Source organism: Myxocyprinus asiaticus, chromosome 46 (genome assembly GCF_019703515.2).
Source record: "Myxocyprinus asiaticus isolate MX2 ecotype Aquarium Trade chromosome 46, UBuf_Myxa_2, whole genome shotgun sequence".
Classification (NCBI taxonomy): domain Eukaryota; kingdom Metazoa; phylum Chordata; class Actinopteri; order Cypriniformes; family Catostomidae; genus Myxocyprinus; species Myxocyprinus asiaticus.
The window spans coordinates 1,688,137-1,702,500 of NC_059389.1; the positions used below are offsets into that span (position 1 = coordinate 1,688,137).

General features: G+C 39.2%; 1 protein-coding gene across 3 annotated transcripts in view; it reads right to left on the reverse strand.

Annotated features, from left to right (window-relative positions):
* The window catches only part of znf609a (zinc finger protein 609a), a 143,086-nt gene that overhangs the window by 58,743 nt on the left and 69,979 nt on the right, over positions 1 to 14,364 (reverse strand). The gene's annotated exons all lie outside the window — the stretch shown is intronic.

The following is a 14,364-nucleotide window of genomic DNA, read 5'->3' on the forward strand; positions in this document are numbered from 1 at the left end:
GCTGTTGGTGGAGGGTTGCAGGAATGAAAGCCCCTGTACAGTTCCCCAAGCGGGAACCAAGGCGCCCCTTGTTTCATTTCTCTAGAAGGCTTAATCTTCTGTGTAAAGCCGGTGAGAAAGTGGAGTGGAGAGTTTGAGGATTTGGAATGAAGGGAAACTAAGCGAGTGGGGGAAAGTGAGGGAGGTTAATGCCAATCATATGAGATTCAGATTCATATCAAAGGGTTCAGGGTGAGGCTTTTCATCACAGCTACAAAACAAATACATCTCTGATTTAAACTTAATTACACGCTCTGCTTTTCTGAAACTCAAGGCAGTAACAAATCTTTTCAAAGCTGTCACATTAAATTTTCATGCCACTGTTGACAATAGAGTGCAACAGTGCCTGTCCACATTTTTCTTTATCCTTCATAAGAGTTCATAAACCAAACTAACCAGATCTGATGTGAATCACAACATTACAAACTTTGTTTTGAACAAAAAGTATTTTAAAATTGGACAAAAAGACAAAAGGTACAAGACTTTGTCCTTAACGTCCTTAATGGGACTGCAATTTAAATATACAAATATATAGTCTGCATGTGCTGGGCGCTTCACAGTGAATAAGAGCTCTGTTTTTGTTAATTTATTACACTCCTTCGTGCCTGATGCGTGTTTGTGTACAAGCGGCCGGCTTCACACATTCACTTTGAAGCGTGCAATACATGCAGACTGTATATTTATTTAATTAAATTGCAGCCTATTGTGGTTTAATCATCAGACTAGGACGTCACGATTTTAAATTGAATAACTGTGCATTTGTACATTCGTTTTATTCCAAATATGTAGTTTAAGAATGTAGGGAGATCGACTCGATTGCATCATTCACAGTGCATCATGGGAGTGTGCGGTCGCTGCAGAGCTCTTTTGGTGCGCTTTGTTCACTGCGATTCTCTGATTGGTGGATCTTTCTCTTCAGGATCATGGGTAGTGTAGTTCTTCAGTAGCCAATTCTACTACTAAACATGATTTTTAAAACAACTTAAATTGAAATAATGTGGTCTGATGGCTTCAACAGAAACATATACCATTGATTAACAACCTTGCAGCTGACGGTAGGTCTGTCTTTAAAGGGACGCATCTGGCAAACGGCATGGTGCATTGTAAAATTCGAAACAACTGTTTTCAATAAAGGTACACACACCGCCGTCATTCGCCGTATGTCGGCGGCACCCAGCTACGACTCCAGAGGCTGCTCAAATTTCTTCCGCGCCATGGAGCGCAACTCGCATATTTTCCATTAAATTCAACCCAAATCATTATCAAAGGACATAGATTATTTAATCTAGCGTTCTTCATTCTTGAACAAGCGAAAAACCTTGGTAACTTTTATGTGTACTGTCTGCAACCTAAACCGCATCGACGTATCTCGTGTTTGATACCTGTGCCGTGTCCTAGCCGCGACGCGACGCTTCTAGTCCTGTTTGCGACCACCTTAAAGGTTTGTAAGTTACTGTTAATGATCAATTCCCCTAAGGAAAAAATGAATGTGATTTTTACTTCTGGAACCAGACTGTTTGTGCCCTATTGATGCGTTTTTTTTTAAGAAACACTCAAAGAAAGCTCAGGGTGTAAAAATAGGAACCACACAGACCTTTAGGTTTCAAGGATAAACTGTGAACTAAAAACACATTCCACAGTTGAGAAGTCATTGTGTGCAACGACTCTCACAGAGACGCAGTTCACAGCATGCTTAACATTCTCTAACACACAGAGCGCAGGAGGCCGGGGGGCCCTTCATGCTAACACCTCATAAATCCCTCCCCCAGACTGCACCTTCAGGGCCCTACGGGTACAAGGACAATTAGTCAGAGAGGGAGGGTGGAGAAACAGGAACTGATTACCTTCTATAAAAAAAAGCCCCAGAGTTTTAAGATCTGTGCAACACCTCAATTCAATACAGTCATACTGAAAGTTGCTCTTTTTCTGCTTTTGAGATTAGACAAGCACACACACTAAATTAGAAAAAATGCTTTTAACTGCAAGGCTGCAAAATGCATATACACACCAACCAAAAATAAACCTATACCGGGTCACTGACACATCAAATGAAAAGTTCAAGGACAGGTGAAACACCACATTCACGATAAAAAAAGTAATCAAGGAGCTTAAAAACAGTCCTGTTTTGCTACCATTGTACAGTGATATATCAGATGGTTAGAACACAATGTATTCCATGGTAATGAATGATGAAGGTAATTTCATGGAAATCAAATGTAGCCTACTCAATAAATACCAATGTTCTGCCATGGTATATGTAAAAACATTGTAATACCATGGAACAAAGGTCAATGATGTGATGCTATTTTTTTCGACCGGATCTATTAAGTTATTAAAAAAAAATAAATAAAAAAAAAAAAAAATTTTTTTAATAATTTCACACAGCACAATTACTTGGATACACCTTAACCATGATGGACATGTTTTAAATTTCAGCGTTTCAAGTCATTTTGATGTTTTTATTTTTGTATTTTCTGTGGCTTAAAGTAAAAAATGTCTAAGTGGTATAACTGTACGGAGACAGTAAAATAATAAATAATTAAATAAAAAATAAAGGTTGGCATTAGTAGTGCAGAATTATCTTTTATTGTTATTTCTTCAAAAAAAAAAAAAAAAAAAACAGTGAAACAATTTTTTTTAAATATTATTAACATTACCAACATATTTGGTTGCCATTTTGTTGTGATGTGGCGGGAAAAATAAATAAATAAAAATAATAATAATAATAATATTATATATATATATACACACACACACACACACACACACACACACACACACACAGTGTAAAACACAGAGTATAATAAAAAATAAAAAAAAAATAAAAAAAGGAGAGGAGCCATTTAGACCATTATGATGGTGTGAAGTTTTAAAAAAAATTAAGATATTTTGACATTTTTATGAAAAGGCACATTATGAAAACTTCTAAATATTATTTGTGACTCAAATTAATAGTTTAAAAAAAAAATTACCTTTAAAATTATGTTTGAAAACTTTTTTGAAATTAAAGGATTAAACTGCAAGTATTTTAATACCTTTAACTTGATTGTTATACCACATGACATTTTTAAAGTCAAAAACTTAAGAACCAAAATGTAATAAACAAATATGGACACAAAGAATACATTTCTATAAACTTGGCAAGGGTGTTTTAAACTAGATTTTTAAAACATGTCTCACTTTTATCACCTCGGACAAACGTATTTGTCAATGGCACACGTCAATAACCATGGTAACACTATAGTTCATTTCGGTACTTTTTTGTTAGGTAAATGTAGGTTATAGGAAACTAGAGAAATTCTCCTGGGGAGTGTAATTATTGGTTTAAGGTCCACTTGAAAGGGGCCGGCAGAGTCGCAACAGAAGCATAATCTCGTGAGAAACTCCATATAAACACATGCGTAAGGGTTAAAGAGGAAGACCTCTGCCACCGCAAGCCCTGATTGAGTGTTTGTTTGTGTGTGGGCTGCAGATCTGAGAATTTGCTTATGCAGCACTTAAATAAAGTAGCACGTCAAACTCACTTAAACAAGTCATTTCACTTCACATTAGCCCAACAAACTCAGAGCTACTCAGAACTCTGGGACAGATAGCTAAATTAAATTTGACATTAAGCCCAAAATCATCATCAATCCCTGTGTTGAAGTACTCTGAAGACAGACAGAGCTTTAGCACAACAGGACATCAAGTCACAGAGAGGTTTTGTGAGAATCAATCAAACGTACTGGTCCTATTTTACTCCAAAATAAATTGTATTTTACATATAGAAAATTAAGCTTTTCCAGCATATTGTAAAAAAACATGGTAATTATTAGAGGTCGACCGATGGTGGATTTTGCCGATACCAATAACTAAAGGTGTTGGGAAAAGCAGATAACCGATTAATCGGGCGATAGTTTTTAAAATCGATCTATAAAATAAAAAAATTTAAAATTGCCTTATACTTTCTTTACTATGGCAGGCAAAGAGAAAGAGTCCAAAATGAATTAAATCCCAGATGCAGTTTTTTGTTTAACCAAAATTTCAATAATAACCAGAAAAAAAAAAAGAAAAAAATCAGATTTGGTGCATAACACGTGACTTTTAAGTATAAACAAGCCCGAAACACACCGGGGACTCTTATTTTGAAATGACAAAATTATGAAAAAACTGTCAGCAACTATCGGCATAGATTTTTACCGATAACTGATCGTTCTAAAAAAGTAACTATCGGCACCGATTAATCATTTAAAACAGATATATATCGGTCTCCCTCTAGTAATTATGATACTCGTTACCGCAACGTAAAAAAAAAAAAAAAAAATTATTATTTAACTTGAAAGTATTTACACCTCATAGTAGTACTCCTTTGTGACCGCTCATTACCACAACACAAAGAGATGATTATTATGATATTCTCATTACCACAATGTGAAAACATTATATATATATATATATATATATATATATATATATATATATATATATATATATATATATATATATATATAAAACTGTAATAATGCAAAAAATCTTTTTCTTATTGAGTGTTTTTGTCTTGTTTTCCAGTAAAATTACCTAACGAATGTTTATGCTTGTAATGAGAAAGAAATATTTGCCAGTTGAGTTGATTGATGAATGATTCAAAGGGAAAACAAGTTTATTTTTCTTACTCCATTGGCAAATAATTTATTCTGGTTTTATGCAGAAATCCAGACAAATTTTGTTAGATTTAGCTGAAAACAAGACATAATATCTTATGCCATTTTTCTTCAAGTCATTTTTTCTAGTTAAGGATGTATAGAAATGTCTACTGAAAAATAAGACAAAAATACTCAGTAAGAAAATTAATTTTTACAGTGCAAATATTTATACATCTTAGTTGAACTGCTTTGGTACTGCCTTTCATTTTTGCTGTTATATCTTTTTTACTGTAATACAGTTACGGTAATGAGCATTTGAGCGAAAATGATGGGAATAGTTAAAGTAAAACATCCAGGAATTTTCCGATAATGAAAAAAGTGTCCTAAAAATAATGTCATAGTGCAAAACTTCTAATGTCCTACATGCTGTCTTCATATTCTTAATGCAACATATAATTTTGTATATTTTTTTTTTTATTGATTTGGAGTAAAATGTCCTAACTTCCTTTCAGGTTTTGTGAGCATCAACCTACTTAAAACTTGGAACAGACAGCTACAAGAAAATTTAACATTAGGCCTGAAACGCTCTACAACAGCAAACACTTCTAGCTGAACTTGCTTGATCGTACGCGCTTTTGTGTTACGAATAACGCAAGTACAAACTGAATTCCAAGCGTTGCCGCAAGCGCTGTATCACCATTAGCGTAAATGATCTTCTGTCAGTTCTCTCTTTCAGGTCAACTACAGACCGCGAGAAAGGTGCCTTTAGTTGTTCCTGTCAGGGTACTCAGCCTTACAGGCTCCATATGGTTAGGATCAGGGTGGGGGCGGGGTTAGGGCATCTGCTGCCTGCCAGGAACAAACTGAGGCCCCTTTGTACAATGGGCGCTATAGTCATAGCGGAGCAACAGTTGGCCGCATTGAACCTTGCTGATTAAGTTTAACAGCGCAGCCATTTGAAGATAACTATATCGCCCCCTTAAGAATTTTATTGAAGAGGTTTACCGCCACAGTAAGGCAAGAATGCATGTTAAGTACGTACAACGGGACCGCACACTTGAAAATGTCTCCGTACTTGCATCAAATTTCTGGACTTTGAGAGAAAAAGAGTAAATCTATTTATATGCCAGTTTGCAATCACCATTTCTTAAAACACATGAATTTGCCAAAAGACAGCAAATTATGTTTGAAAGCAACCTGGGGGAAAAAAACTCTTTCAAAACTTTTCGTTTGTCTGGCTGTAAACTTTGGATCATGTCAGGAGCAGCAAACTCTTACAGAAGCTGAACCGAGCTGGCACCTGCCTTTAAACATTTATGCATCATGCATTTTTAACAGACAACATAAAAGGCATGGCTCAGTTGTTGTTTTCTTTTTACCATTTTCTCCAGCTCATGTACACGCGAAGCCGCACACCTGGGGCAAACACTCGCCGGGTCTTTCTCAGTGAGAACAAGCTGCAAAGTTTGCCTAACTAAAACTAGAAGTCCATAGATGAGACACTTCCCCCATTAAGCCCAAATTATACTTTGGTTTTCTGAGTGCCGCTACATCTCGCACAGTGTTCGTGATGCGAATTTCATCATCCACACAGTATGCATCTTTGTGCATCGTCAGCACATGCGCCTGCCGTTGACTGTATAAAAAAGTATCACAAAGCAGTAGTATTGCTAAGACTTGCGTGTCATTACATCTGGCGCAAAGTATATTCTTTTTTTTTTTTTTTTTTTACCCAATTTGGAATGCCCAATTCCCAGTGCGCTTTTAAGTCCTCGTGGTGGCGTAGTGATTCACCCCAACCCGGGTGGTGGAGGACAAATCTCAGTTGCCTCCGCGCCTGAAACCGTCAATCCGCGCATCTTATCACGTGGCTTGTTGAGCACATTACCGAGGAGACCTAGCACGTGTGGAGGCTTCACGCTATTCTCCGCGGCATCCACGCGCCCCACCGAGAGCGAACCACATTATAGTGACCACGAGGAGGTTAACCCATGTGACTCTACCCTCCTTAGCAACCGGACCAATTTGGTTGCTTAGGAGACCTGGCTGGAGTCACTCAGCACGCCCTGGGATTCGAACTAGTGACTCCAGGGGTGGTAGCCAGTGCCTTTTACCACTGAGCTATCCAGGCCTCAAAGTATATTCTTTTGACTACAAGCCTACATACGGATGGGTTCAATGCATGCACGTGACGTAATGGCACGCAGAAAATCTTCCTTATAATGGAAGTGAGTGGGGACAATTTTTGGAGGGTTTAAAAAGGCAGAATGTGAAGCTTACATTTTTTTAAAAGCACTTAATTTTCTGTTAAAACTTGTGTATTATTTGAGCAAAGTTAAGTTGTTTAAATTGTCGTTTTTACATTCGTTTTAGGGTTTACGAAGTTACATCATCATGGCAACAAAGTTGCACTTCACACAGCGATATTATCACACTAAAATCATGTTAACGCTTATAATGTGTACGTCTTGTGGCTATACTTTGGAAACTTGAGTATTTTAACATTTACAGATTGACCCTATTCACTTCCATTGTAAGTGCCTCACTGTAACCTCGATTTCTGCTTTTTTTCCGAGTTGAAATAGTTTTTTATTAAATTTATTTGTATATGTTCCCAAAACTCGTAAAACAAAGACTGGCAGGTTATGCAGCAACGCAGCCAGTTACGCCAACGCTTAGCATTAATGGGACACCGTAAAAAGTGGGCCAGTTCTAAGGCCGCATTTACGCGCTATGCGTTTTGAGCGATGCGATCACAAGTAGACAGGCGAGAGCATCTCTTCTGACCACTTGTGTTCGGATTTCGAAGGGAGGGTCTCTGATTTCATGGCAATGTACACCAATCATTACGCCATTGCAAAAAAGCAAGAAAAGCGTTTAAAAAACACTACCAGAACAATGTGGTCACATGCATTTTCGACAACTCTCGACAACCTTTACGCTTTGGATCATGTTTACACCTGTCTTTAGCGTCGTCCCATTTCAAACGGGATGCCCAAAATGCCTCTTAATATCAGGAGCAAACGGGGCCTAAGAGATTTGTAGAACCTTTGATCAAGCACCAACCATGCGCTGGCTTTGGTACAAAAACCGCCATCATTTGCTAAAAGAAATGTATCATATTCCTTACCACAGAGTCACTGTGGCGGCACACTTTCACTGTAATCTCATTAAAGCAGCCTTCTCTGTGAGTCCAACCTCATCAGACTGCCTAACCCGACAGCACACCTGTCAATGTACCTGTCCAACAAAAGGCTAAGCTCTTCCACAGTCACTCGCAAGACCGGGCAGATACATCAGAACCAGAGCGATACATGACACCAGCCGTGCTCATTAGCAGAGTGAGAGGTGTGCGTTTCATACATGAGAACATGGCCAGCGCCAGCATGGGTTTTTTTTATCCGTCAGTTCACCAGGCACTGCTATAACGCCGAAAATGGGGTTAAATTCAGATGCTTATTAACAGTCAATTAAAATACAGTCTGTTAGCAAACAATAGCTCAACACTATTGCCGGTGATAATCTTGAATTAAATTTGACTTTCTTGGAATTAAAAAACCTTGTGATCTTCGGTTCTGTGACTGAACCGGCTTATAAAAGACAATCAACCACAAACCCCTTGTGGATTTTAGGGCTCTTTCACAGCTGTGGATTTATTTTAAAATAGCTCTTGATTTCAGCGGGGCATGAAGTGTGATATCCGCTTTCTAAAAGGCACGATTGTTTTGTGACAAATAGTCTGATGTCAGATTTGATTTCTAGACCAAACACAAAAGGGGACGGAAACAAATTCAGGCAAATTTGCCAAACAAGGCTTCTGTTTATAAAGACACTGACATTTTACAGACAAAATGTGAGCTGGTTGGATTCCATTGCAATGCATCACAGACCGGTTTTAGAAGTGAGCATGAACAACCGATTTAAGCGTCGGTCACATCATTTCTCTCTCCATTCACTCCCATTCAAACGCATCCGGAAACGCAAGCTCATGTGAAGAGATTTCACACTAAGCTACTTTGGTGAACTCTGAAGTCCGAATCCGGATGACCAATAGAATATCGAAATGTCACCCACTGACCTCTTGGCTCAATTCAAAGGATACATATTTCAAAGCTAGCATACATGCTTTTATTGATGCATATTTGACACGCTGCCAATTACTAAGAAAAATAATTGTACCAAATTTTGTGCAATGGAAATCTACGGGGCAATATGGGATACGTCCTTCATAGAATTCCATTGTAAGAGCGTAAATGTTCATGCGTTTTTTGCTTGTTTTTACAAACTGGGCGAGTTGAACATACCTTTACGCATTTTGGCAGACGCTTTTATCCAAAATGCACTTACAGTGCACTTATTACAGGGACAATCCCCCCAGAGCAACCTGGAGTTAAGTGCCTTGCTCAAGGACACAGTGGTGGTGGCTGTGGGGATCGAACCGGCAACCTTCTGATTACCCGTTCTGTGCTTTAGCCCACTATGCCCACCACCACATTAAAAATCCATAGGTGGATTTAGGAAACATAAAATGTTAGCTATGAAATTAGCCTTGGCAAAACAGAGTCTGCTTTTTTTTTTTCTTCCAAAAACGTAAGTGTCATTTCCATTGGGAATTTGACTTTCAGAAAAAGTCAAAAATGACATAAACCTTTCTGACATAAATAATAATAAAAAAAACACTAAAGAGAATGTGAAGTGTTTTAATGACACTTTACTTTCTAGAAGTCCACAGTACTAAAAGTGCCCACTTATCAGCTTCTAAAAAATGCTTGCGTACCTGATTGAAAGGGTTTTACATTAATGAAAAAAGCAATAAATACACATGAAGTTAAACCACCAAACATCTGGCTTCTCTACTGCTAAAAACAAAATAAAACAAAGGGGGCTAGTCCAGGCGCATCCAATAGGCTCGCACGTAATGCAATGGCCTCTTGGTCTGAGCGTGTGTCAGCCTGTGGTGAGGCTGGATCTGGCCTGCAGTGGCTGGACAGAAGACAGTAAAGAGAGCGATTGAGTGAGATAAACAGATGAATAAACCATTGTGGTTCAGCACAGTCCTGACCTCGGTTAACACCATGCTGTTTACACACAAGAGCAGTGTGAACCCGTGAGGGGAGTGGCGCAAATTCACACAAAAGCACAAAGACATTGAGCATGAAACAGATACGCTTGTGTTCCCTTTTAAGAACAGTTACACCAGACAATCAATGGTTTGACTCAAAGTTCTTCTGTCTTGACCCATTTATAGAGACTATAGACTGTTCTATTACATCCACACAGACTGGTGCTCATGAGAAAACAAATTTGAGGATTTCACCCGATTATCAAGGAGACAATTCTTCAAAAACTTAGTTTTACCAGTTTATCCTACTTGAAAGTTATGTACACAAACAACTCTGCCTGAGAAGTCAGTGCAATTGCTAGAGCCAATCATTAAGGCTAGAGTTTATTTCCGTTTTACCGCATACTGTTCCGTCTCTATGATAATGCACAAAGACACAGACTGCCCGTATGTCTATAAAACCTAGGCTGTATGTGGATAGTCCATGCATACTGTGCTGATGACAAAATTTGCGTCACGCGCACTGTATAAAAGTACTACTTTGGCCTTTAGTTGGGCTGGGCATTGATACAGATTTGCCGATTCAATACGAATCCATTTCAAAGATATCGATTCAATTCCGATTCATTTGGGTATATCAGTTATAATGTCCATTTTGCGTCTTACAGAAGTGTTTTGGTTGAGAGCACATTAACGAGAAAGGAATCGTACGGCTTCATTACCGCATCTGTACTAATTGAATGTTTTTTTTTGTTCGTTTTTGATCAACAACTGACTATAAAGAACAGAAAGGATATTAAAATAGATATTATTCAGTGGCAAATGGACTGCGTGTATCTCATGTTTGGACACGCATTACATGGAATGAGTCAAATCACACTTTTACTCTCAACACACAGTGAAAGGATCTTAGTGCTTAACTTCTCCAACCTACTACTCAATCATTGGTGAGTGAAATATGAACGGTGAATAGCGTGAAATTTAGTCGCATATGCGAGTCTCACAGTAGCGCTTTTCCACTATCAGGACAGTGCGAGCCAGGGCTATCACCTGGCCAGCCAGGGCCAATAGCCTCGGACCTCGAGCCGCAAGACCAAAATCGATCTGCGTTACCACCATCGGGACAATAACTCAGCCTTTAATACGTCACTGCGGTGCCAACATCACACACCCCGCCCATTTCACAAGCAAGTGGGAAGCTCAAGCTGAGGTATCATGTTATCTAGTTATCTAGAATAATGAGTTTATATCGAATGTAAACAGCAAGATAAGTTAGCATTGACAACTCACCGACTGTTACTGCCATGGTGTCCCGAGTGGTCTCTCCACTAACAATGGGACGATGTCCCAGCACACCATCTATGAAAGTTCACCGAACCATGGAAAGTAATTTCTTTGGGCACCGCTTTGTCCATTGTGCGTTTTAACAGATTTGTACTGTGCCCGCATTTTTTTAATACATTTTTTTTCCAGAATCTGTACCGTTGTGCGCTGGATGTACAACCTGGAAAGTTTGCCGAAACTCCACATTTGACATTGAACCTGCCTCAATGCCCCTGGTTGGCCTTGTTTGGCCCAAGGGTACTCGGCGGGCCAAAGGCCATTGGCCCCTGGCCCCCAGAAAGTCCAGACGAGGCACGATGAAGCCCTAGAAGTGAAAGTGTGAACACAACTGGCCCTGGCACGCACTAGCATGCCCTCATTTGGCCTGATAGTTCAAACCCAGCAAGTGTAGAGGGTTGCCGCATAGATAAAAAGATACATCTTTAGATTTAAGAATCAATATCGTTTAAATGAAGATTGCGATGCATCAGAAGATCGATATTTTTACCCAGTTCTAGCCCTTTAGGGCTAGGGTTTGTTCAGATACCTAACTTCCAGGGTGAACAAAAGTAATAGTCATGCTTCCTTAGCAAAAACACCACTAAAAACTCTGCCCGAATAGTCCATTTAAGAAGAATTAGGACCATCTCTCCAACAATTTTAATGACAACACAATTTGACTGCTAAAATAATCACTACAACAAAGATCTAAACGTTTCTCTAGTGTTTGTAACCTTTCAAAGCAGGCCAATAACCAGGATGCCAACCGTGACTAAACGGACAGTTTTTGGGTCAAGCCCGACTGAAAACCCTCAGCGGAACACAGAGACCTTGTAATCTGGTCATGGATCAATTCCAGCTGGAGCAATGGAACAACAGAATGTAGGAGATGATGAATGTTGGGATGTCAGAGAGGGTTCGACAATCTAATGGGGATGCTCCAATAAACCGCGAACTGCAGCGACAACCGAAATAATTTAGTTTTCAATGAAAGTTGGCGATTTGAGGCTAAATGAACATCAGTGACCATTGGTGATGCAACATATTTGAGCAGAGTTCAACTTTATGCAAATGCGCAGTAACGCAATGTGCTGACTACCAAGCGCAGACAGTGAATCTTGTGTAATTCGCCGACTGATAGCCGTAGTCAAGTAGGAACATCTACTAGCAAATAAGTGTAAAGCGCGTAGATCTGTGTTGGTAAGAATTTAAGGGAAATGGAGGAGATAACGGAATTTAGTATGGCAGTTCCACTGAATACTTGCATTTTTAAAATCAGCCATAAGAGTTTGGTCACATCCACACGAACCCGTTTTGGTTTGAAAACTCAGTTTTCCAACGTATGCAGTAATGGAGAGCATTTTCGGTGGAGGAAAGTGCCGTTTTAATGTGGATGAGAGGCATTTACGTAGTTCTTACCCTCCTAGCCATTGGTGAAAGTTGTCTAGATGTCCTTTGCTTTCATAACTGGAGCTCAGGCGAGTCTTTCAGTTTGAACTGTAGACACGACAGCATGGGCGTTTCCTGGATGACTAACTCAGGGGCCTAAAATACACGAGGGCAGCTTCACAAATTGTGTGGTGAGCGAGTTTAACAGCCTCTCCGTTCACGAGTCGTGACTCTGTGCCAAAGTTACATGAGGGGTAAGAGAAAGGGGAGGAATGTAAGGAGAAAAAAAAAAAATGTTAGAGACAGGAAAAGACATACGAGAAAAGGTCAAGTCGCTGCAGAGATACGTGTAAACACCAGGACAGATTTACAGCGCGGCAAGAAAGCGCTCAATTCGGAAAGAGCCACGGAAAAGAAACAAAAGACTCGGAATATCAAGCCCAGCGTGAGAGAAAAGAGACGAGCAAAAGACCCAAAACAAGGAGACATTCCAGGAAAAGACAGCCCCCCCTTCTCCTGTCCCGACTGGAAGAGCTTTGTTCTAATGGAGTATAGGCTTCCTGGCCTCTGTCAACTCTGGAACGGACCTAGATGAGAACAGAGCGGTTATATATCTCAGAACCAAGCAATGAAGGAGTTCCTTTCACCAGTCCCTGTTTTTGGCTTCTCTTCAACCATGTTTCCTGTACTCTGTATCTCTTTATTTTTACTTTACGTAACACATTTGCAACGCATACAACTTCCGCAATATGGTGTATTTCCCAGTGAAAAACAATATTCAGAGGAAAATAATGTAGGGCGGAACTTGATTTTATCCATCAGGATTTGATTCGATCGTGACAAGTGGTTAACATTATTTTTTGCCCCGCCCACACAGCCTTAATTATGTCAGCCATAAAAGTCATCACATTTTGATGAAAAACCATTACGAAAACTTTTTTCCTGTAGAATAATGTATACAAAATCATGCACAATAAGCTAAATTTATTTATTTTAAGTCATTGTGACTTGCCTCAATCCGGATGGCGGAGGACAAATCTCAGTTGCCTCCACGTCTTATCACGTGGCTTGTTGAGCGCGTTACCGCAGAGACATAGCGCGTGTGGAGGCTTCACGCTATTCTCCGCGGCATCCACGCACATCTCACCACGCGCCCCACCGAGAGCGAGAACCACATTATAGCGACCACAAGGAGGTTACCCCATGTGATTCTACCCTCCCTAGCAACCGGGACAATTTGGTTACTTAGGAGACCTGAGTCACTCAGCACGCCCTGGATTCGAACTTGCGACTCCAGGAGTGGTAGTGAGCTACCTAGGCCCCCAAGCTACATATATTAAGCAAATAAATTGTGATTTAATGTCATCTTTAAATTAGATGCCTTACGAAAAGTGACGTAAAATAAACTTAGCTGGCTTGTCCGCGTGTAGTCCTAGCTATGGAAGCTAGATCCCGCCACAAAAATAAAATAAAAAAAATAAAACACATAAAAAATATAACAGACTTCTCTCTCGCATTTGCAACATAATTCTCATTATTGCAACTTTATATCTTAATATTGTGACTATCATAATTGTGATTTTATTTCTATTTATGTATATATACTGTATATATACACAAAGAAAAACATTCTTGCAAGATATAAAAGTCACAATTACGAGGAATATAGTCAAAGTTGCAAGATATAGTCGCAATTGCAAGATATTAAGTTGCAATTATAAGAAACAAAGTTACAATTCTGACTTCACCTCACAATTGACTATTTCTCAAATTTGCAATATATATAGAATAATTTATTTTCTATACAGTCACAATTTTGAGAAAAAAGTATTTTATTCTGTAGCGGGATCAAGGCACCATACCTAGCTGAGGGCTATTTTCTTTCTTAAAGCTGAAGTATGTAATTTTTTCGGCACTAACGCCACCGAA